The 25,819-nt window shown below is 41.1% G+C and overlaps 2 protein-coding genes across 4 annotated transcripts in view; one reads left to right on the top strand and one right to left on the bottom strand.

Moving 5' to 3' along the window:
- The window catches only part of LOC138797738 (albumin-like), a 467,413-nt gene that overhangs the window by 20,667 nt on the left and 420,927 nt on the right, over positions 1–25,819 (bottom strand). The gene's annotated exons all lie outside the window — the stretch shown is intronic.
- The window catches only part of GPRIN3 (GPRIN family member 3), a 99,265-nt gene that overhangs the window by 42,915 nt on the left and 30,531 nt on the right, over positions 1–25,819 (top strand). The gene's annotated exons all lie outside the window — the stretch shown is intronic.

Genomic DNA, 25,819 nt, shown 5'->3' with positions numbered 1-25,819 from the left:
CAGAAAATCTTTTTACTGATCAGTAACTTTTAGACAACGGGTTATGTAAACCCATTATTTTTGAGGATTAGCATTGTCATGTATTTAATTTGTGTAGATAGGCTCACATTAAGGGCTCATGGGCATTGCAGTTTTACATTTCTATTATGTGTTTTTAACACAGTTTAACTCAGCATAATACACATAAACATAGCGCTGTACTGCAGGGGATGTTGCTTGCTGCTAATATGACCATAGGAGTCCCGTACTGCAAACAAAGATATTATATTGGTATTTGCATATATAGCGCTGCCACCTACCCCGGTATATAATATGTGTTTTTTCTAACTGGCAATATATTGTAATAAAGATGTTCTGATACTTGAATAAACCGTAACGTCCTCAATCCTGTACTTCAAGATAAACTTGCAAGCAGCGCTGCAACCTACTGTGGTAGATAGTATGCGGCCGTTCTCACTGGTTATGTAAAGAGATATAGATGTTCCGATACCTTGATAGACTGCAGTGCCCTCCATCCCGCACTTATAGATAAACTTCTCAGGAATATACTGTAGTTGGGATCACACTCCCAACTATCTTGCTGACCTCCCACAGATAATAGAAGGACTGAGAAGTTTATCTATAAGTGCGGGATGGAGGGCACTGCAGTCTATCAAGGTATCGGAACATCTATATCTCATTACATTGCCAGTGAGAACAGCCGCATACTATCTACCACAGTATGAATAACAACATATATAACAGGGGTAGGGAACCCTGTCTCTCCAGCTGTTGCAAAACTACAACTCCCATCATGCCTGGACAGCCAAAGCTTTAGCTTTGGCTGTCCAGACATGATGGGAGTTATAGTTTTGCAACTGCTGGAGAGCCAAGGTTCCCTAACCCTGTTATATACCATAGTAGGTTGCAGCCCTATATACAAACACCAATATAATATGCTATATACAAAAATATAATATGATATAATATATAATATAACATAGTAATATAATATAATAAAATTCTATATACAAACACCAATATAAAATGCTATATATAAAAATATAATATGATATAATATATAATATAACATAGTAATATAATATAATATAATAAAATTCTATATACAAACACCAATATAAAATGCTATATATAAAAATATATATAATATAATAGTTTTACATTTCTGTTTTGTCGGGGCTATACTACATGACACTTCTTTTCTACCATCATAATTCTTCAGTTTGATATGCAGACCTACAGATGCCGTCCTGTCAGATGCCATATAAATCTGGCAGAAAAAAAATTGTTATACTCCATCAGACCATATTCTAGGGAATCCAGTCTTTACAGGCGTGAACATTGGCTATACAGAACAGTCTAAAGATCCATGCTGTGTACATGACCCATTTAAGTGACGATCGCTTTCCCCTATATTTGTCTTTTACAATGTAGAACATATATTACTCCCATTTATTATAAAACTTTGAACAGGACTGAAATTGCATTTTATTTTATTCCGTCCAATAAGAAACTATAAGAATTTCCTCATTTTCGTCTGTATTCTCTCAGACTGTGATGTCCATGACAATATCATGCTGTTTTTCTGACATTGCATATGAATGTCCATCTGGCTCCACACATGTTCTAAATGTCTCTTCTCTTTAATCCCATCAATCCTGATGGATTCTAGGAAAAAATTCAAGCTATGGATTTTGTGTTTCAAATACAGTACAGCGGGTAGGAGGCCGGATCATATAATAGTATGACATAGCCATGTTTCACTCATCTGACCTAGATGCAATGATTAAGTTCTCCAGAGCAGCAGTGAAACAAGCAAGGTGAAAAGCCCCTGCTGATAAGCCACATGTATCCAGTCCCACTTCACATTAGGAAGTAATGGCTCCGATAAAAATTACTCAAAGGATCTAACTCACTTCTCAATGAATAATGGAATGGAATGGTATGATGCCATATTTTACACAATATAAATTATTTGCCTAAATGTAGGCCACCGTATCCCCTTGTGAGTTCACATACTTCTTGCAAAACTATAACATTGAGAAAGATCACAATACTCGGTTGCCCCAGCTAGTTCCGACAGTATAAACAGTAACGCATACCCATGGAAGATGCACTGTGAAAAATGACTGCCCTATTTAAGAAGTAGTTTCTTATAAATAAATGACTTTCTGGATTCTGCTCATTTAGTAACCTTAAAGGGGGGATCCTGGATTAGAAAAAGCAAGGCTAATTTCTGGCAAAAATGCCATGGTCCATTGGTGTTGTGGCAGCTGGTGGGCTTCTGGTGTTTGGGGTGGGTTTTGTCATGGTGGCCAGGAGTGGCAATTCCCACCCCTGGACACATGGGCACTGCACTTGAAAATAGGACAGTTGTGTGAGGGTGCAGGTTAGAGATGATCGAACAGCGCTGATGTTCAGGTTCGTACAAACTCGAACCATCAGTATTTAACTCCCGCATTCTTCCCGTTCCGTGGGGAAGGTGAAGACAGCCCGAGTCCCGCCTGGAAAACAGGAATACAACCTATGGCCCAGGCTGTATTCCTGTTTGGGCTGTCTCCACCTTCCCCACGGAACAGGAAGGCAGCGGGAGTCAAATACCGATGGTTCGAGTTCGTACGAACCTGAACATCAGCGCTGTTCGATCATCTCTAGCGCAGGTGCAGCGCAAGTAAGGTGACAGAGTCCAGCACTTAACCAACAGCTGATACTTTTACTTGTAGACACTTCAGTGGAATACAAAGGATATACAAAAAAGGAACTGCTTACAGGTGCTAGTGCAAGCATAATACAACTCTGGAGGTAGATTTTAGGCAGAGGTGAAGAAGGTAGAGAAAGACTTGTAGCAAGGTTAGTGTGGTACCCTGCCGGGATTTTAGTGTAGATAGTTAAAAGAATAACTTCTCTTTTTCATGTATATATATATATATATGAACTGGACATATATGACCGCCTTCTGCCTACACAAGTTCGAAGACTGCCATATGAGTTAGTAAGAGTCATAGGTCTCTGTCTCTAGGTCGGGCTCCGACTGAAGATTACCCCAAATGGATGAGCATTGTCAGTAAGTTACGTCGGCACTTAGCAGCTTTGTCCTACTGGGGATCAGTCACTCTTCCTCTCTTTTAGGAGGTGACTGTCCTGACATTTAAGAAGATCCACGGCAAAGACAAGGGTGTCCAACCCATGGTTACTGCACTTCTAAGGGCTCAGCACTACATACTGGTGGTCTTAGGCTCCAAAGAGAACTGCACTCCACTCTGTAATATCATACACTGATTATATTATTTTCCAAAATGTATGCAAAAAATCAAAAGGGGACAACCTTCTGGGTGTTGTAGATGTGGAGAACTTTCAGTAGGCCTCACACGTCTTTTGGGACTGTAGAAAAATTAAATACTTCTGGCATTTTAGTAGCTAAAAAGTTAGTGAAGGAAATTGTACCCTCTCCTTGGATAGTAATATTTGGTGAAAGTGTGGATATACAATTATCAAATAAGTTAAAAAAAGAAGATAAATAGAGTGTTATCTGTAACTAGATTACAATATAAAAAATTGCATATCCCCACAGTCCCCTTGTTCAACTGTTTGGGTTCCGCTAGTCCGCTCAACACTAGTTATGAATACATAAACTGTATAAATTTTGTATCATTATAATCGTAATGACCCATAGAATAATTATTATATTATGTTATTATATAAACTATGTGGTGAATACTATAAAATTAATTTTAAAAATAAATAATAACTACAATACAAAAGTGAATTTGGGTGATTTTTTTAAACTAGGTCACTGTGATGTTGAGCCATAGAATTATTCTTTAGCATAATGTTCATTGTCAGATTTTTCAATCCCTACAGATTCCATCCTTAATGGGGTCAGCTTCAGATGGGACTGGCTATAATTTAGTTCCATGCTCAGAAACTTTATATCCTGTGCCAGAACCGGCAATTCTCTGTCTGCTTTCAGTGAACTAGCAGAAGGTTCTGATTGGTGTCTTGGGTAAGCACCATGTGTTCTCCCAGCTGTAATACTGTAAGCAACCAATTGCTCCTCAATAAGACATGAGATGCGGCAGCCCATTTGCACTCCCTTCAAGCTTTTACATACATGGTTCTGATTGTTTAGGACATTATACTGTACCTAAAATTTTACACTGAAAAAGGCTGAGCAGCCTAGTAGATCTAATACTGTACTTACTATAATATTCACATTAGCCAACAATCCATTGATTTGCACTGAAGAGACTGAAACCTTTTGGTATAATTCTAGGTTGTTTCGAGGTTGTTCCATCATGAAATAATAAATTATTAGCTATTACCGACATCTCCCAGCTACTACAAACAACTGGAAACAATGCAGTAGGGAGTAAGCTTAAAGGGGTACTCTTTCTATCTATGTTTTTTTTAAATATTGCAGGTGCACAGAAAAGAAAATCCTATTTTTACCTAACCATGCCGATATCCATGTTTTCCTGGGCTCCTTGGGGCTGCATCCAACTTCCTTGGGGCCACATCGTGACCCTGCTCTGTACCATGCCACTCTTGACTGCTGTTAGCCAGCGTGGCCTGATTGCCATTGCAGCTAATTAACAGTTTAAATGCTGTTACAACACAATGACGTTGGTCCTTTCTCGATGCTCGATTACTGTGGGCTTCAGCAGTGCTTAGTAATCAAGCACTAGATACATGGATCAATGCAGTACGTACATACTGCATTGATCCCTATGAGCATTTAGTGCATTACTCATTGAGGCCCATTAAGGGGACAAAAAGTTATTGTGTAAAAAAAAAAAAGGTTTTTTTATTAATAAAAACACCCTTCCCATATTAAAAGTTTAAATCACCCCCCCTTTCCCATTTTGTAAATTGCCCGAACTATTAAATTATAGCATTCCTGATCTTGCATGATAAATGGCCCAAAAAACACCAAAGTGCAGTGCAAGCTACCAGTACAGATCATGGCAAAAAATGACGCCTCAAATAGCCCCATAGACCAAAAAATAAGTAAGTTATATGGATCAGAATAGAGCAATTTTAAACACATTTACTTTTTTTATAGGTTTTTAATGTTTTAAAAGCTGTCAGATAAAATGAGCTGTAATCGTAACCATACTGACTTGGGGAACACAGAGAACATGTCAGTTTTACCATAGAGCAAATGGCGTAAAGATGAAAAGATGCAACATTTATGTCCTTGATGTTACTGATGTTGCTGTGGAAGTTATGTTGGTCCATGGCAATATCCACAACTGTGGTTATACATTGTCTTTTTCTACCACCATCATAACATAGTCTCCAGATCAAATCCTTAGGAACAAATTAGCATGATTTTCTGCTGCAGACTTTGGTGTATGAAAGCTGCAGGTTCTTTACTGCTGAAAATCCTCATTCTATCCACTTTGTGTGAACATTCAGTACCTTAATAATAGTTGTTGCCCCTTTTTGTTTTGCAAAAATCAGTAGTACAAATGATTTTAAGAAACTTTGTAATTGGTTTTTTTAGGCAAATATGCCATTATCTGCATTCAAAAAGACTTTCCTCAGGTCCCCCCTCCTCTCTTAACCACTGCTCATTATCAGGAAATCATGCCTTCTTGCATCAGACATGCCCCTGTCTGTTCTATGGAGAGGGGAGGGGGAGGAGGAAGGAGGGATATTAGTTGGCAGCAGAGAACAAAGGATTACACAGCAGGAGCTGTGTGAAAGCCTGCATTCAGAGGTCAGAGAGGTCAGTGCTGACTTCAGAGGAGATAGCCCAATGATGTAGCTGTAAAGCAACTCTTTGTTGTCCTGTTTTGGTGCCTAATCTCCCTCCACCCCTACTCTCTTCATAGAGAACTATGAAGACAGGGGGGAGAGCTTTAAACTGCTTTTTCATGATAAAAATGCATATTTCGGCTAATAAACCCAAATACAAAGTTTCTTAAAATCGCCTGTACTATTGATTTCTGCAGAAAAAAATTAAACGACGGGTACACTTTAAGATTGACTGATTATGCCCGACCTGCTAAAAATCAGCTCCAATGCTCGGCAGTATATACAGTTCTGTGCAGCAGCACTAACAGGAGCAAATAAGTCACACAGATCAGAGGAGTGAAGACTTAAAACAAGTAAAGTCGTAAAACAAGAAGAACTGGATTAGAAAAGGATTAAAATAAATAATTTTTAATAATATATAGCTACTGTATAGCCAAGGCAATATTAGCATTGTATTATTTATTTATTTTTTATGTTGCATATCTGTAAGATAATAGATGGGGGGTGGGGGATACTAGCCAAGCTTTTGCATGGGGCCCATGAATCCTTAGCTGTGCCCTTTAGTTGCAGCTTTGTCACATTTAATTTTTTTAATTCTTGTTATACCTGCACCACCTTCTCTTTTGTGTTCCTTTTTGTACACTGCCATAAACTGCTTGTATTAGCACAGAGTCTACTATAAGCGCATAACTTAATACATTTAGCTAGTAGTTTCTAATAATGGAAAGTGCAGCCTGCAAGAGAAGAGAGCCAAACAACCGATACATCCCACCTTTACATTCTAAATTAAAGTTTAAATGTATATGTCGAATTTGGAAAATAGGCTTATTAGATGACGTCTTATTTATTAATGCTTAAAATAGCCCTTTACAGCATTCTAAAAAGATACATATTAGCCATTCCTCCAATTCTACTACTTGTGAATTCTAGCTGTTCCATCTGGCTCTTGACAAAAAAAAAGAATGCGTTTGATAGCTTGTCTTTGCAGTTTCTCAAGGGCACAAAGTATCAGACTAATTGAATTTTACCTTGCCCCAGCCTTCCTTCCTTAGGGAGATCTGAACTATTTCTCTCCTCCTATTAAAAAGACAAGCAAACGTAGCCACAGTACAATAAAAGCAAAATACGACAGTGAAATAGGTACAAAACGTGGACTTTTTTTTTTACTCTAACAATGTGCTACATTGTTAACTTAAGAGTAAACAAAGTTCCCAAATCTTCTTGTAAATTCTTTAAGGCGGGCAGTTTTTACAATGAGGTAACTTATGTGGGTTTCTAGCATACAGGCCTCTCACATTGACTTTGGGAATAAACTAGTTCTTTAAAAAAATTATGGAAATTTGCTTCTAAGCCTTCTATTGTCTGAAAAAGTAAAATGACATTTACTAAATGATGGCAACATAAAGTAGACATTGTCAGGAAAGTGCAGTAAGCCTGGTGTAAACTGGGCCTGTTTTTACTTTTTGTTTGACACACCCGCTTGCACTTGCAAGAGTTACACTGCTAGCTGCTAGCCTTGATTGCTGCAGCTGAGCAGTGTGGTTTGATTGACACATGCCTCTGCCTCTCCGGAGCCTTGAGGATAAGAGCGCCGGTCCAGTGGGGATCCGGACTGGGCTCCTGATCCTCATAAATGAAAGCTGAGCTAGTCTTTCCCTGCTGGATATTAAGGTGATCCCCTGATCCCAGCTCCCCTTGTCTATTTCTGTGATCCCCGTTCCTAATTCCTCTGCTTACTCGACCTGTTACCTGACTTCCCGCCTGACCTTTGACTACCCCATTGTTTCCTGGTTTTGTACTGCGCTGCCCGTTTGGTTATGACTTTGGCTTGTTGACTCTACCTTTGTGTTTATTTGTCTGTCTCGTTCTGTGTTATACCAGAGTAGGGACCGCCTTCGTTGTTGTCCGCCGCTGCCTAGGGCCATTTGAGGCAAGTAGGTATGGACAGTGTTCAGGCTTAGGGCTAACTGTTGTGTCTCATCCCTATCTCTGTGTCCTGACAGACATATTGTTAATGTCAGTTATTGAAGGGGTTGTCCCGTCTCCCCACAATCTGCTAGGCTCTGCTGCGACCCACTCTCACTTCTGGGTTTGACACAGGGGAGCAAGGATGGGATGCAGTAGTGCAGAGCTGAATGTGTTCGGCTCTGCTGTATCTCCTTCTGATATAACATGTGTCTTCAAGGTCTTCAAGGACAATCCAAGCCCTAAAGACATGTGGGATGTCAGACAGAGACATGAAATAAGTAAATACATACTTACTAGTTCTTTACTAGAGATGATCGAACATCGGAAAATCTTAAGTTCTATATAACTCAAACCTTCCACATTTGATTCCCGATTAGAGATGAGCGAACCTGGAGCATGCTCGAGTCCATCCGAAACCGAACGATCGGCATTTGATAAGCGGTGGCTGCTGATGTTGGATAAAGCTCTAAGGTTGTCTGGAAAACATGGATACAGCCAATGACTATATCCATGTTTTCCACATAGCCTTAGGGCTTTATCCAAGTTCAGCAGCCACCGCTAATCAAATGCCGAAAGTTCTTTATTTCCGATGCCTTCCCGGTCCGTCGGGAAGGAGGAGACAGCCCGGGTACCACCTGGAATTACGGGATTCAGCCTAGGTAATAGGCTGTATCCCAGAATTACAGGCGGTACCCGGGCTGCCTCCTCCTTCCCCATAGACCGGGAAGGCATCAGGAATCAAATACGGAAGGTTCAACAAGGTTCAAGTTCTATAGAACCTAAGATTTTCCGATTTTTGATCATCTCTATTATCTACCACCAATGATAGCAGTGGTCGGGATCCATGGCAACCCACACATCAAAAGAAACCAATTTTGCTAACGCAATGGGTTTTGCTAAATTGCTTTCTTTTGCATTCCCCATCATCTAACAAAGGTTTAGGTGATTGAAATTTATGTGGCCTATCTTTCTTACAAGCAGAGAATTTAAAAATTTAGAGAAACAATGTTTTCCAATTTTCATAAAACTTTGGAGTTTTTCCCACAAATAAATGTTAAATATATCAACCAGCTATTTACCGCTAACATAAGGTACAATGTATCATGAAAAAGACTTTCTCAGAATCAGTTGCATAGGTTCAAGCATCGCAAAGTTATTGCTATATAAACTGAGACAGGTCAGATTTAAAAAATGGGGCCTTGGTCATTGGGTGATGAAGGCCTACAATTATTAGCACTTTGGGAGAGATTTATCAAACTGGTGTAAAGTAGAACTGGCTCAGTTGCCCCTAGCAACCAATCAGATTCCACTTTCCTTCCTCACAGATTCTTTGGAAAATGAAAAGAGGAATCTGATTGGTTGCTAGGGGCAACTGAGCCAATTCTACTTTACACCATGTTCGATAAATCTCCCCTTGCATTTTATATGCAGGTATACACTACAGGAACTCCTGTATTACCACACATGTGTTGCTCATTTACATCTAGGGGGTTAACATTACATTTACCAGGTTGTGGACCTTAGGGATTTATTGTTCTGATTTGGTCTCTGCAGTGGGGAGTTTTTCAGTGATTTTAGTTTGGGTATAGGGACATGTTTTAGGCTTTGTTATGTGTGACTTCCAATAATACCTTTCATTCATCAATTTGTTGGTGTGCCTTAAAGCTGTATTATAAGCCACAATTCTTTCCGGGGGAAGCAAGTGCCAACCCGCTAGGTCAGCGATCACTTCCCTCTCGCTCCCAGCTCGCTGCCTGTGCTATTACCGGCACAGACAGCAAGCAGGGAGGAGGGGAAGGGGCTGCCCGAATGATCCTTAAATCGTTCAGGCTGCCCATTAAAGTCAGCGCAGTTTGCTAGGAGCGATGAGCAGCAGACCGTTGCCTACATGATCAGGATCTTTCAGTGCAATCATGTCGCCACGATCAGTAAACATTGAGCATGTCGGTGGATCGTTGCCTTTCAAAATGCACTAGTACATGTGCTAGGCCTAAACATCTGGTAATCAGCCAAGTAAGGCCAATAATTGTTTTATGTAATAGGACCTTTACAATTTATAACATACCCCTTTCCTCTTTTGCTCTTTATGCTCTTTGCTATGTGTTATTACTGGTATGTTGGTAATGAGCACCCAGTTGTAGGCTGTGCATTTCCCTTCCCCCCTTCTTGTATTAGTTGGATAGGTTAAAGCATCACAAAGTGATTGCTACATAAATTGAGACAGGTAATATTTAAAAGATTGGCCTTGGTCATTAGGTGGTAAAGGCCTAAAATTTGGCTGGTGATTGAAGGGAAACTATCAGCAGGTTAGATGAATCTAATGCTGCGTTTACATAGAGCGATAATTCGCCCAATCGAACGATTTCGAAATAATGATGTGTTTTTTTTGTAACCATCAGCGTTTAGATGGAACGATATATTGTTTGGAAAAATCGTTATTGCGATCGTTTTAAGATCGCTTAAGCCTATTTCACACATTGGATGAATCTTTGAAAGACTTTACACAAAGTGAGCTGTGAATTTTTAGTGAACGACCAACGGCGATTTGAGACCATGTTAAAAGATCGAAATAAACGATTTCTCGCTCGTCGCTTGATCGTTGGCTGTGTTTACACGAGCCAATTATTGCTCAAATGCGATAGTTATCGTGAAAATTCGAGCGATAGTCGTTCCGTGTAAACACAACATAACCTGCTGATATGTCTCTACTGTACAGTAGCAGCCAAGGAGGAAGGGATGTCCTTTCCCTTCCTCCTTGGCTCTGTTCTGGTGCAGTTAGTTTTTTGCTCCATGGTCCAGTGAGACCTTTAGGAGCACTAGGGCACCGGTTAGGAGCACTGCCCGCCCCCATAGCGCCGATCCAGACCATCCCCAGGCGTCCCATTCCATTCCTTATCATGAGAAACAGGTGGGCCGATCTCAGCAGACTAAGAAGCAAAAGACTGACTGAACCGAAAGGGAAGGAGGAAAGTAAGAGACATACCTTCCTCCTCAGCGTCTCCTGTGAAGTAGGGACATATCAGTAGGTTAGATGTGTCTAACCTGCTGATAGTTCCCCTTTAAGAGGTTAAATAAGCTAGTTACTACAGAAGACTTCTGTTGGTTAATAAAACTTCAGTCTACATAAATATCCCCACTATCCTAAACTGATCATTGCGGTCATAGATCAGACAACTGTACAATCCCGTTTTTCTGGAATAAAATAGAGCCGTGTATGCTCATCAAAATCTACTTCCTATGAGACGTACTATTTCATCATCCATAGGTACTGTTAGGGATATCAGTAGAAAGCAGCCAAGCAGGTCAGTGGTAAGAACTGCAGATGCCAACAGCAGATTCCTAGGCACATTGACCTCCTGGTACTTTAGAATTCTTCAGCCCTGTCTTTACAATTTCTAGAATAACTCGAGTGCTAGTTTAACTATGAAATAAAAATAGCATGACGTAAAAGCAAATCCAATAAATCTCAGCTATGTGAAAAATGTTTATCTTGTGCCATTCACTTTGGTTCCATTATAGGGCACTAGCAGGTCCGGGTGTCTGCAGTGTACTACATTTCCAGTCATTGATTACAAATGTGACACTGTCCATGACTTATGCGCATTCATGCATTCATTGGGTAAACATGCCGCATATAGCAAATATTAAATCCGTGAATCAATGTTAAAAAGTTTTTTTTTTTTGTTTTTTTTTTGTTACAGTATATATGCAATTTTTCTGTATTTTTTTTTAAATAACCTACTGTGGCCCCTTTATTGAGAAAATCCTTGCTTAACATTCGCCCCCCCCCTCCCCAATTTATAAAGAGCCATTGCTGTTAGAAATGATCCAACTTCATGCAAACCCACACTTTCGCTGATCTCTAGTTGCTATGTACGGCTGGCACACAGTTACCTATGTACGGGGCAGCAGCTCGGGGGCAGTAAAGCTATACTTTTTGTTCACTGCTCTCGTTGATCTCTGCTTAAATAGCTTTAAGGGGAAACTAAGAGCAGCAAACATCCTAATGCACAGGGGGCTGAGGATGAAGGTTTACTTACCTTGATTGGGATTAGTTATGGATATTTTCTAGTACCATAATGCAGGTCATTGAGATTCTCATGTACTTTTCAGTTTAATTCTTATGCTAATGAGGTGATTTGGTGCACGGGGGGGCCTGCCCTCCTAATGAACAATTATCTGGCACTCTGCAGTGATGGGCACCTATTCATTAGAAGGGATGGGCCGCTGGGGCAGATTGATGCACTGAGGGTCGTAGTCCTGCCCCCAGTGCATCGAATTGCCTCATTAGCATATTGGTTAAACTACAAAGTTCATGAAAACAGAGCCAAGGATGAAGGTAAAAAACTTACCTTCACCCTCAGCGCCCTGTGCGCAATAGGGACAGTCAGAAGGTTAGATACTTATAACCTGCTAATAGTTTCCCAGCAGCCGGCAAGGGCAGGGGAGAATTTGATAATGAGTAGGAACTTACCCCTCCCTGTGCCTCCAGTAAGCAGCGGGACCGGCCTAGGGACCCTCGCTGAAAGTCATTTTTCCGCGAGTTTTGATGGAATCCCGACTCGGGGGGAAATGCCTGTCCCAGCTGATAGACTGGTCCCTAAGCCAATTAGTGACTGGAGTGTCGTCCTGCCCCTGTCACTGCCCCCCTCACGATTCGGCTGAGCGGCCAGTCCATCAGCCGAATCGTGATGTGTGCAGCGCCAAGATCCCATAGCCTGGCTGGGCACCCAAGGCCGTTCCTGTCACTCACCACAGGCATGGGAAGAAGTAAGTTCCTACTTATCAAATTCCCCCCTAACTTTGCCGGCTGCCAGACTTTAAAAAAAAAAGATCCACTAAAATAACACATCAAAAACCTCTCTCTAAATCTGAAATCCCATTTCTCTAGAACCTAACAGTAAAATAATAATGTGAAGGAATTATATCATATAAGGATATCGCTAGACTGTATGAGTCAGAGGCAGAAATATGACATGGAGCTGTAAAAAGACATCAGTCCAGACCAAATAAAAGAGAGATTTAAATACATATAAACCTGTCAAGTGGGTTGAACTTGATGGATTCTTTTCTTTTTTTATCTTAAAGGGGAAGTTTAGGTAAAATAATTTTAAGATATGTTATTGTCCAACAAAAGTTATGAAAATTACTAACAGACACTTTTTATGGGAAACGCACCTATAGTGCATTATCCCAGCACTTACAACAGCATGGTGTGATCAGGTCTCTGTCAAGTTGGTGATGTCATGTTACATAAACTGCCAACACCTGATCACACCATGCTGTTGTAAGTGCTGGGATAATGCACTATAGTGCACTATATAGTGCACTATAATGCACTAGTTTCCCATAATAAGTGTCTATTAGTAATTTTCATAACTTTTGTTGGGCAATAACATAACATACCCGTACTTCCCCTTTAATAACTATGTTACTATGTTACATGGGTATCCTGTGTGGATATTTTTCAGCACGTTCCATTCGTATTGGAATACTGTCACGTTAACAAGGTCATGAAGCCGCTTCAAGTACATGCAAACATATTTAGGGACAGAATGATTTATATGGGTTATGGGATTATTTGTGACAAGCATTAGTAATGGCAGACATAGGATTGAGTATGGTTAGGGTAACCTCCACAGATCAACTTGTCACTTGTTTGAGCTGATTTTGTAAACTAAGGGGGAGATTTATCAAACATGGTGTAAAGCAAAACTGGCTCAGTTGCCCCTAGCAACCAATCAGATTCCACGTTTCATTTTCCAAAGAGTCTGTGAGGAATGAAAGGTGGAATCACATTGGTTGCTAGGGGCAACTGAGCCAGTTTCACTTTACACCATGTTTGATGAATATCCCCCTTTGGGTCCATTTACACAGAAAGATTATCTGACAGATTATCTGCCAAAGATTTGAAGCCAAAGCCAGGAATGGACTTGAAAAGAGGAGAAATCTCAGGCTTTCCTTTATGACCTGATCTCTAATTATAGTCTGTTTCTGGCTTTGGCTTCAAATCTTTGGCAGATAATATGTCAGATAATCTTTCTGTGTAAATGGACCATAAGATTGTCCTAATTTGACAATTTCATTAAAGGAGAACTACAGACCACAACTAAAAAAAAATGTGTCGTTAGGGGTGTGGGGAAACATAATTAGGAATGCTTACCCCTACAGGTACCTCTCCAACCAGTCAGTGGCTGCAGCTGTGTCCCGCCTCAGTCACTGACTGGCTGAGCAGGCATTCCTGAGCCCAGGTCATAATGTTGCATGGCCAGGAGCTGGAGGAGGCTGGCAAGAGTCCGAGAGCAGTGATGTGGTGCTGCAGGGGCACAGGGATGGGTAAGTATGCATTTAGGCATAGGTAAGTATGCCCCCGGCCTGCCTTGGCTTTTTAGTTGTGGCCGGACTTCTTCTTTATTATTAGCACATAGAATTACAGCCATGAACATTAAAAACAACAAACCCCCTTTTTAATTCTCAAGTTGAATTCAACCAGGGAGAGATTAGATATCTGTTACTAGCGATGCGCAAATCGAATCGAATCAAAACTAATCCAATTTGTTCCATATTTTTTATTTGCTTCAAGATTTGCTGAGCAGCCCCAGTAAAAAATATTCACCCGCCCCAGTCCTGTGGTCGCAGACCGACATCTTCCTCATTGGCCTTTAGTGATCTCTAGAGCACTGCTGTGTTTGACTCATCCAGCATCTAGTAGTCTGTAAGCTCATGCATGCGAGCAGGGCCCTCACTCCTCATGTATGGATATTTATATGTATATCTATGCAATGTCTGATTTTTGTCTATTTATGTACCCCCAGAATTGTAGAGTGCTGCGGAATCTGTCGGCGCTATATAAATAAAAATTATTATTATTATTATTATTATTATTATTATTATTATTATTATTATTATCTAGTCTCTTAGATGCTACAGTTATTATTAACTACTGTATCAAACTTGTTTAAGGGGTCAGAAAGTTATATAGACTGGTATATTACTTCTATTTAAAAATCTCAGTCTTCCAGTACTTATCATCTGCTGTATGTCCTACAGGAAGTAGTGTAATCTTTCCATTCTGACACAGTGCTCTCTGCTGCCACCTCTGTCCATGAAAGGAACTGTCCAGATCAGTAGCAAATCCCCATTGAAAACCTCTCCTGCTTAGGACAGTTCTTTTCATGGACAGAGGTGGCAGTAGAGAGCACTGTGTCAGACTGGAAAGAAAATACCTATTCCAGCAGGACATACAGCAGCTGATAAGCACTGGAAGACTTGATTTTTTATATGAGCCCTTGCCTTTACTATGCCACACAGTTATGTCAGGTCGCAGGAATCGCTTAGTTCTCACGATGTAAACATATGGCACGGGCAGTTGAAAGGCCGCAGCTTTTATCATAATTATATGTATTTGAAAAAAAAAATGATACCTTGTCCTCTTATTACTTTATTAGGTGAGGTGAGGTGCTCTTTACCACTAGTTCTTATGATGGATTTATTCCACGCAGCTGTGGTCTGAAAACCATCCTAGTATATTATTTTATAGAGTGAATAATATAATATCTAACCTACTTAGTGGCCTTAGTGTCAATGTGTGACCTATTTTCCATGCATTTATATTCCACTGATACATGCCAGTTTGTGGAATTACTTCTGCCGCCCGCTGACTGGAGGGACTGGAAGCATTTGGCAAAATGTATGATTAGATTACTTCCAATTAAGCTTCAGCGAGGTTTGTTTTTCCGACTAAATCTATTGATTTGATGTAAACTCCAATGACCAGAGGGGACTTTCAACACTTATTAAAATGATTTGCACTGTGTGTTTTGTTAGTCTGACCTACAGCGAAAGTCTTGTTGTTTTAAATGTCTTCTGACTTTTCCCTAAGCCATTGTCTTTCTGTGTTATCTTTTCTTTCATCTAAAAGAATGTAGTGTACCTCCCATATAGTGTCCCATTCCAACAAATGCCTATTGGCTTTTAACAGATTTCCTGAGAATAGATGTACCCTATCCAGAGAGGTTGAGAGTCTGAGGCTATATGGAGCAGACAGCCCCCTCTAACCCTAAAATTACCCTTGCAGGCTGATCATCGTTCCTTAGGACCAGCTGCGAAGCATGGCAGGACACCTGATACCAATGTTTAGCTCCCAACAGATATGGTCTATTAAGCTTTTTTCATCTCAGTTAACATACTGTAGTTAAAGGGGACAAAAATGCTTCTTTCAAATCAGTTGGTGTCAGAAAGTTATATAAATTTGTAATTTACTTCTATTCAAAAATCTCAAGTCTTCCAGTACTCATCAGCTGCTGTATGTCCTGTAGGAAGTGGTGTATTCTTTCCAGTCTGACACAGTGCTCTCTGCTGCCACCTCCGTGACAGGAACTGTCCAGAGCAGTAGCAAAACCCCATAGAAAATCTCTGGGGATTTGCAGTGTGTCAGAATAGAGAGAATACAACACTTCCTGCAGGATATACAGCAGCTGATAAGTACTTGAGAAATTTTAATAAATTAAATTGTAAATTTCTGTCACTTTCCAGTTGAGTTGAACAATTTTTGTTGTTGTTGAAGTACCCTTTTAAAGGGAACCAAATGTAACCCACATACTTGATTTTATCTACATCTTAGCCCCATGCACATGGGCGTAGCTAGGATTCATGGGGCCCCATAGCAAAAAACTGCATGGTAATGTGGCCAAAAAATAAAATCTCTTGTGACCAGTCTGCAGCTACAAAATTTACTGGCAGAGGGACAATGGCTGCTTGTTCTGTCAGTCCACTGTATTTAAAATATAAGGGCCCATGAGGAGCCCTTATGGTTAAATATATACTGTAGATGCAGGAGCAGACTACCTTCTGCTTAACCCCTTATGTACTGCAGTGTGCGAGTGACCCAATGTTCTCTTACATGATGCAAAAAAAGAGTTAAAAACCCCTGACCTCTGGATGGAGCTCTGCACATTTTCCTACTTGATTGCAGCAGGAGAACAGAGGTCAGGGGTTATCAGAGCCGTGAAGCAGAGATCTCCTTGTCCTCTACTTATTAACCCACGGGTCCCATAGCAGCTGCCTACCCTGCCTCTATAGTAGCTACAGAACTGCTCATGCAAACCTCTCTCCTAGCCTTCATGGTTCCCACTTTCCCTTGTTGTCTCCACTGGTGGTAATAGATCTAATGACAAATATTTTGGCTTGGGCCCAATATTAGCTCTATAGGAATTGCACTCACAGGCATGTCTGAACAGATTATTAATTACACAATGCTCTTGTTTTTTTATTTATTCTTTGGCCTTTTTTCAAAAAGAAATGGCGTTTAACCCTTTCATGACTGAGGTCATATTAACCCCTTAAGGACCGGGCCAATTTTGTTTTTTCCTCCTTGTGCTTAAAAGACCATCACACTCATTTTTCACCTAAACACCCACATGAGCCCTTATTTTTTGCACCACTAATTGTACTTCGTAATGACAGGCTGAATTTTTTTCATAAAGTACACTGCAAAACCAGAAAAAAAATAAATGTGTGATGAAATTGAAAAAAAAAACAAAAACGCATTTTGTTTATTTGGGGGGTATTTGTTTTTACGCCGTTCACCCTGGGGTAAAACTGACTTGTTATGCATGTTTCTCAAGTTGTTACGATTACAATGATATGTAACATGTATAACTTTTCTTGTATCTGATGGCCTGTAAAAAATTCAAACCATTGTTAACAAAAATATGTTCCTTAAAATCGCTCCATTCCCATGCTTATAGCGCTTTTATCCTTTGGTCTATGGGGCTGTGTGAGGTGTCAGTTTTTTGCACCATTATATGTACTTTTTATCGGTATCTCAATTGCGCATATGCGACTTTTTGATCGCTTTCTATTACAATTTTTCTGGATTTGATGCGACCAAAAATGTGCAATTTTGCACTTTGGGATTTATCGTGCGAGATCAGGAATGTGAGTAATTAATAGTTCGGGCGATTACACACACGGTGATACCAAACGTGTTTATTTATTTATTTTTATTTATAACATGGGAAAAGGGGAGTGATTCTGACTTTTATTAGGGGAGGGGGCTTTTAATTAATAATAACACTTTTTTTTTTTTTTACACTTATACTAAAAGCCCCCCTGGGGGACTTCTAGTATAAGTACACTGATCTCTCATTGAGATCTATGCTGAAGCTGGAAACAATAGACTGCCCAGCTGGGATCAGCGCCATTACGGTGCAGACACCCGGCCGGTAAAGATGTGTGGATCGTTCCTCCCGTACAACCTCACGGGGGAGTGATCCACCCCACTAGACACCTGGGAACAGCTGCATAAGGTAATTGGATGCAGCTGTCAACTTTGACAGCTGCATCTGATTACCTGATTAGCGGGCACCACGATCGGACCGTGCCCGCTAATAGCCGCAGTCCTGGGCTACATACGTCACCCAGGACCGCGGTGCCATAGCACTTTTATTATTGTATAGAGCAGACTCTATACACAGATGGCCGATCCGACGGGGCGGAGATAAGTGGCTTACCCCCGCTCGTCGGTACAAGCGATCGGAACCAGTCCCAATTAGTCAGTGACAGGTGCTTAACCTGTCACTGACTTCCTTAAACGCCACAGTCGCTATAGATCCTGCACACATCAAAGCCCCTTACTGTACTGAATGTATATATATATGTTCCTGCTGCACGGGGCATGTGTATCAGGAACATATTTATAAATAAATAAATATATATATATATATATATATATATATATATATATGAATTGTGGTCATGAAGGCGTTAATTAAAAAAAAAAGGACTTTTACCGGCCCTTACTGATGGCATTTCATCAGATCTGTTACTTTTAACTTCCCTCCTGACCCCTGAATTTACATTTTCTTCCTCATTTCTTCACCTTTCACATTTCTTTACCTTCCTCCTCACCTAAGACTCATAATGTACCTTAACATTTGGATAATTGTTGTTTTGTTATACTTTTTTTAATCTGTGCATGGCTATTTTTTCATATAACATTTTCATTTTTTCACCCTCTGACCTGTGTGAGGGCTCATTTTTTGCAAAATGTAAAAACTGTTTAGATCATTAAAGGGATATTCCAGTGAAACATCATTTTTTATATGTTGCTGCCCATGCTGAGACTAACAATTCCTTCCATACTTGTTATTAACTATTCAGTCTCCTTCCACCAGTTCTGAGCTGCTGCTTTTGTCTGAAGACACAAAAAACTGTTTGTGAGCTTTTCTCTCCATCTCTCCCTCCTTCCCCCTCTCCTCCGAGACAGTTGATGTAAACAAGTCCCTATCTGGAACTGTGTAGCAAATATGTAATGCTGGAAGGAATAATCATAGTGAGTCTGTCGGCAGCTTGACCTTAGATCAACACTCCCAGCATTGCAAAGAAGATACAGAGTTGCAGATAAAGCCTGCCAGGGACTTGTTTACGTCAGCCATCTCGGAAAGGAGATGGGAGGACAGGAAGATGGAGAAAAAAGCTCACACAGTTTTTGTGTCTTTAGCAGAAAGCAGCAGGTCAGAACTGGGGAAAGTAGACTGAATAGATAATAACAAGTTTGGAATGAAATGTTAGTCTTACCATGGACAGCAACATATTAAAAGTTATGTTTGAGTGGAATACCCCTTTAGGGTATATTCCCGCTACGGAACAGGCATGGAAATTTCAAGCGGAGGCCCCTCTCCTCCGCTTGTTATCTCTATCAATAAAGGGATTATCCAGAGAGCACAAAAGGTCCTGTGATCCGAACTTCATCAAAGCCACGTCCCCAGTCCTATATTCAATGGCTTTGGGAGAGGGGTTGCAGTCCAATGGGGTGTTTGGATACACAGTCCTTTAGTTAAAGGGGTACTCCAGAAAAAGTATTTTTCTTTTAAATCAACTAATATCAGATTAGTAATTTACTTGTATTTCAAAATCTCAAATATCCTTGTACTTATTACCTGCTGTATGTGCTGCGGGAAACAGTGTATTTGATCCAGTCTTACTTAGTGCTCTCTGCTGCCACCTCTGTCTGTGACAGAGCAGTAGCAAATCCCCATAGAAAACTTTTCTGCTATTGACAGTTCCTGACATAGACAGAGGTGGCAGCAGAGAGCACTGTGTCAGACTGAAAATAGTACACCTCTTTCTGCAGGACATGCAGCAGCTGATAAGTACTGGAAGACTTCAGATTTTTAAATAGAAGTAAATGGTAAATCTGTATAACTTTAACATTATTAAACAGAGGCATAAAACACTCTCACTGCTAGTTTGCATTTTGAGGCCTAATATGTAAATGAGGATGAGTTATGCTTACACAGAGCTGAATGTACTAACCTGCCCTAGATGTGTCTGTAGCGACAGCTCTTAGATCTGTTCTCTGAGTTGCCTGGTTGGAGCACATTGTGGGCTCATCTCATATTACTATAAAAGCCTGAGAACCCCGGTATACCTGTCCTGAAGTTTCACTCTGGGATATCTGTATATCCTCCATACAGGAATAACAATGAGTAATGTATAATTCTATATATCTTTGTACACCATAAGCTCACACACAGCGGGCCTCCTTCTATGAAAACAAGTGCAAAGACAAGGATAAAGAGCTCACATAGGCCACTGCTTTGCACTTATAATATGAACTACAAAATGACAGCTTTCTTATAGTGTCCCCTAGGTGCGGGTCCCAGCTTTGTGACCAACATCTATCTGAGATGGGTGAGCGTCCCAGAGGTGGCACCTGCATCTAGGGGACATGGAGTAATACAAAGGGTATTGTTATTTTGTTGGGGGCACAATAGTGGGCATTATATAGGGTAAATGATAGATGCAATGATAGATGTCATTGTGTGGCAGTATTAGGCTAGGTTCACACCGTTTTTTGAAGAAAAAAAAACCCGCGGAAAACTGCGTGCATCCGTTTTTCTATTGACCTCCATTATAAAAAAAAACGAATCAAAACGAATCAGTTTTTTTTTTTCATGAACACAAAAACGTGGTCGGCCATGTTTTTGTGTCCGTCAAAAAAAAAAAATCTGATCCGTTTTGATCCATTTTTTTTATAATGGATGTCAATGGAGAAAAACGGATGCACAAAGCATCCGTTTTTTCCATCTGTTTTTCGTCGGATTGCAAAAACTTAGTGTGAACCCAGCCTTATTTGGGCACTGTTACTATATAGGATTCACAAAGTTGGCCTTTGTTACTGTGTGGGGCATTAAGAGGTTGGCTACAAAAGATGGTTTAAAGAGAGCACTTTTAGGCTATGTTCACACTGTGTAAAAAGTGATGGCTGTCTTTAGAAACAACAGTCGTCAATGTGCAAATAACGTCAGTTATTTTTTAAATAACGGACGTTCTTCGAACAATGATGGTCGTTATTATGAAAGGCGGCCATCATTGTGAACTTCCAGCTGAGGCACCACCGCTGTCTGTGGACCAATGAAGGGCACTGTCTGTTTGGCACTATTATTTTACAGGGGCACTATTGTTCTCAAGAGCAATGTCTGTACGCCAATAAGGGCCCTATTACATGGAAAGATTATTGTGCAAAAAATCATTATATCATTCGAAATAAAGCAATAATCTTTCCATGTATGCAGGTAATGATTAAAGGACTAGAAAATTAGTTTATATGTTGTTGATCGCATTTTATGAGCTACCCATAAAATCACCATTAATCATTCGCGGATCTTTCGGTGTACGTACACATTGTCCGTTGGTAATTATGATCGTTCGTATACTTTAGCTTAGAAACAATTGTAATTATTATTGCAACTAACGCCCATCGTTCCATTATCATATTATGCTGAATGATCTAAGATAGTTTGCAAAGCGATCCTTTGCAAATCGTTTATTGTTTATCGTTGAAAACAAAAAATTGCTTAGTCTAATAGGAGCCTAACTGTTGTCATTGACACCAAGTACAGTGATTAAGGGTACTGTGTCCCGGCAGAATGGGGAGTTATTGTAGGTGAAGAAATAAGGACATGTTCATATGGCGTATGTGACCGGCTGTTCCGATGCGGGGGCATCAGCACGCGCCCGCATCGGAACTCCTCACAGCACACAATGAAGCAAGTGGCCAGAGCCGCTCACTTCATTGTGTGAACTGACCGGGTTTCCTAAGGCCGCAATTCACTGTATTGCGGCCGCAGAAAACTGACATGTCAGTTCTTTGCGGCGCCGCTTGGGATCCCGGCCGGAGCGTATACTAGCGGAGCGTATAAAAGAACATGCAAGGTGTTTTGGCGTACAAAACACGGCCATTGTTGCCGATGGTAACAACGACCGTACTTTTACACCGTTTGAACATAGCCTAAGGCTATGTTCACACATTGTATGACACCGGCCGTTCCGTGACCCGGCCAGGTCACGGAATGGCCGGTGACAGCAAAGATCATCCGCGCCGCTGATGATCTTTTGCGCCGCTAAATTCAGATGCGGACGCATCCCTGCGCGCCCGCATCCAAATTCCGAACTGACATGTCTGTTTCTCACGGCGCCGATATTGATCCCGACCGGAGTGTATACTATGGGGGACATTTATGAATGGTCCGTCCGAGGCCTACGCCAGGGAGAAGGTGCAGATTTGCCCCTTCTCCCTGGCGTACGCCTGCTGTATGCCCCGCTCACCCGATGGGTGGGCTGGGGGAGCTTGGGGGGCGTGACAAGGCGGGGAGGAGGCTTGGCCTCACAGGCGTTAATCAGGATTCACAAGTTCACCTGCTGGAAGTTTAGTACACTAGCACTGGGCGCAGGTTCAGGCGCTCGGCCGGATTCACTAAGAGGTTTGCGTCTCTTAGTGAATCCTGCCGTGGAAAAGGGGGCGGGGCCTAATATAAGACCGGCATACTTGTATACCGGTCTTCATAAATCCCCCCCCATGTGTATACACTGTGTATATATTCTGGTCGGGATTCCTTAGAAGGCAGCACTGTGTAAGTAAGGTAGAAATCACAACCGTTGTTACAATGGTTACAATTACTACGGAACTTACGTACAGTAGTGTGAACATAGCCTAAAAGTGAAGAACTACAATCACATGTGGGACTGGTATTTACCGTTACATGCTCACTGTGTTGTAGTAGTATTAGTATTTGTATTATTTACATTATTTAGTAAGAGTGGGAAAACCAAGGACTGCCTGAAAAACATGGATACAGCCATAGGCCGTAGGCTGTATCTATTTTTTCCAGGCAGTCCTCAGGCTGCATCCATCTTCTCCAGGCATCGAGATTCAAATGCCAATCGTGTGAACCTGAACTTTCGATAGGTTCGCTCATCTCTAGTTATGATACAGTAGATGTCATTGTGTGGCAGTATTATTTGGGCCTTGTATAGTGATATCATAATGGTTTGGACTGGAGTCATGGATCCACTGAACCGCCACTAACCACCTCTGATCTTTAGAGACCCGAATAACAAACCTGTTAGTACATAAAACCTGTATTGCAGTGTTATTTACATTGATCTGTTTTCTGAGAAATATTTCCATATTTGAGCTGCCAATCTTTTTCCAAGGCCACCTTTTGGGTGCGATTACACGGCCCCATATTCCAGATATGCGAGCGCCGATCTGTTCGTTGTCTTTATTGCATGGAGCGCTAATCTTCAGAATTGGGCCTTCAGTCTTAGGGCCTGTTCTCACCTCCGTATGCGAGAGCGGAGGTGCGCGAGCCCTCCCATTCGAAGGCAGGATTTGGTAGTCCGTGCGGGTGGTTCTGCATGGATTTTCGGCGCCGATTCCATAGTATGAACGGTCCCTTAAACCAGCCCTGTCCTTCCATCTATGTGCAGGAACATGGCTGTGAGCAATCTGCTTAATACAAATGTAAATAAAAGGTTTCGTAGTTATGTTTTTAATGTCCCCCTGGTAACACCATGCCCTGGAAAAGTCTAGGAACCTTATCTAATCTTATTCAAGATAGCTCTGCGCAAAACATCTTTCCAGAGTCAACGCTGTTTAATTTTTTACCTTTTTTCTCCTTGAGATATGGCGTCACAGTCAGTGCGCAAATGCTTTCAACATGAATATCATTAAAGATTATCAGTAAATTAAACAGAAAGGGCTTGTGTAGAATGTGAAACATTTTTACAGAGCGGTTAAACACGGTGTTTACCTATAAACATGTACATAAAATGATGATAATATTAATATAAGACCCTGTTAGTAGCACATTGGATCCATACATTTGGTATATAGCTTTTTCCTGCATATCCAACACATGTATCCCTAGCGATTTAGATTTACCCTACAGAAGTATACCTTGGTATACCCTTCTTTTTATTGTATAGGAAAGCTTTTATTGTATAAAGCTTATTCTTTGTCTTGTTCTTTATAGACCCCGCTCTGAACCGCCGCGATCCCAGGTGCCTTATGTAGCCCGGGATCGCGGCTATTAGCTAGTATAAGGGCTCGTTCACACTGAGCAAAAGCAGCTGAATTTCTGCGCTGAATCAGCGCTGAAATTTCAGCCGTTAAAATAGATGCAGAGCTAATTTCCATTGTGTTGAATGGAAATTCTGCTCTGCAGTTCACACGGTGGAATTTCCGCACTGAACTAATCCGCTTTCCGCCAGAAGAATGAACATGTTCATTCTTCCACTAGCGCAAGCCTATACAAACCAATGGGGCTCTGATTTTCTGTTTCAGCGCGGAATACGCACGTATTCAGTGCGGAATACAAGCGGAATACAAGCGGAAATTACGCGCTGAATCAGCGCGGAAATGGGTAAAAAGGGGGGGGAGGAGGATTCTAGTATGTATATATTCTGGTATAGTCTAGTTTACTCGCCAAATACTCGCTGAATTCAGGCGGAAATATTTCCTTGCGTAATCCGCCCCTTTTGCTCTGTGTGAACGTAGCCTTAGTGTAAAAAAAATAAAATAAAGTGTTGTTGTCAATAAAAAGTCCCCTCCCTTAATAAAAGTCTGAATCACCCCCCTTTTCCCAGGTTATAAATAAAAGTAAATAAATAAATAAACACGTTTGCCACGTGCGTAATCGCCCGAACTATTAATTTATCACATTCCTGATCTCGCACGGTAAACGGCGTAAGCGCAAAAATATCCCAAAATGCAAAATTGTGCATTTTTGGTCGCATCAAATCCAGAAAAAATGTAATAAAAAGCGATGAAAAAGTCGTATATGCGCAATCAAGGTACCGATAGAAAGAACACATCATGGCGCAAAAAATGACACCTGACACAGCCCCATAGACCAAAGGATAAAAGCACTGTAAGCCTGGGAATGGAGTGATTTTAAGGAACGTATATTTGTTAACAATGGTTTGACATTTTTACAAGCCATCAGATAAAAGAAAAGTTATACATGTTACATATCGTTTTAATGGTCAGTTTTTCCATAGGACACACGGCGTAAAAACACAATCCCCCTCACTGCGCATATAATTTTTTTCTGGTTTCGCAGCATATTTTATGCAAAAATTCAGCCTGTCATTGCAAAGTACAATTAGTGACGTAAAAAATAAGGGCTCATGTGAGTCTGTAGGTGTAAAAATACAAGTGTTATGGCCTTTTAAGCACAAGGAGGAAAAAACGAAAATGCAAAAACTAAAATTAGCCTGGTCTTGAAGGGGTTAAAGGGAACCAATCAGGTGCAAAATAGCCTCAAACTCATTGCCGGATCTCCAGCAATGAGTTTGAGGCTTTCTGCACGTGCACAGTACGGCGCAGACCGGACCCGCTGTACTGCGCATGAGCGGCACAGCAAGAACGTAGGCGTGCTAACGTTAGAGACAGCGCGCCTCCGATGACGCCGCCACAATTATGCAGGCTAATCACGCCCAGAGGGGCGTGATTAGCACTGCAGAACGCCCAGGGACCGTGACTACTTGCCCGCAGCTCCCCGCCCAGAGGACTACTTGGGGGTAATTTACATACAGGGCGCCGAGTTTATAAAGTACCTTTTTGGCTTGTACATTGCAGGGACGGGGGGTATAAAAGCATGTTTGGGAAGTGTGCTGGGTGCTGCTACAGCACATTCCCATAGCTTTACATGCGTTTTTTATGTGATTGGTTCCCTTTAAGCACTCATGTATGTTTTTTATATGCACAGCAAGTGCTGACTCTGTTAAAGGTGTACTCCTG

The sequence above is a fragment of the Dendropsophus ebraccatus genome, chromosome 7 (genome assembly GCF_027789765.1).
Source record: "Dendropsophus ebraccatus isolate aDenEbr1 chromosome 7, aDenEbr1.pat, whole genome shotgun sequence".
Classification (NCBI taxonomy): Eukaryota; Metazoa; Chordata; class Amphibia; order Anura; family Hylidae; genus Dendropsophus; species Dendropsophus ebraccatus.
This window is presented reverse-complemented; position numbering and strand designations above follow the sequence as displayed.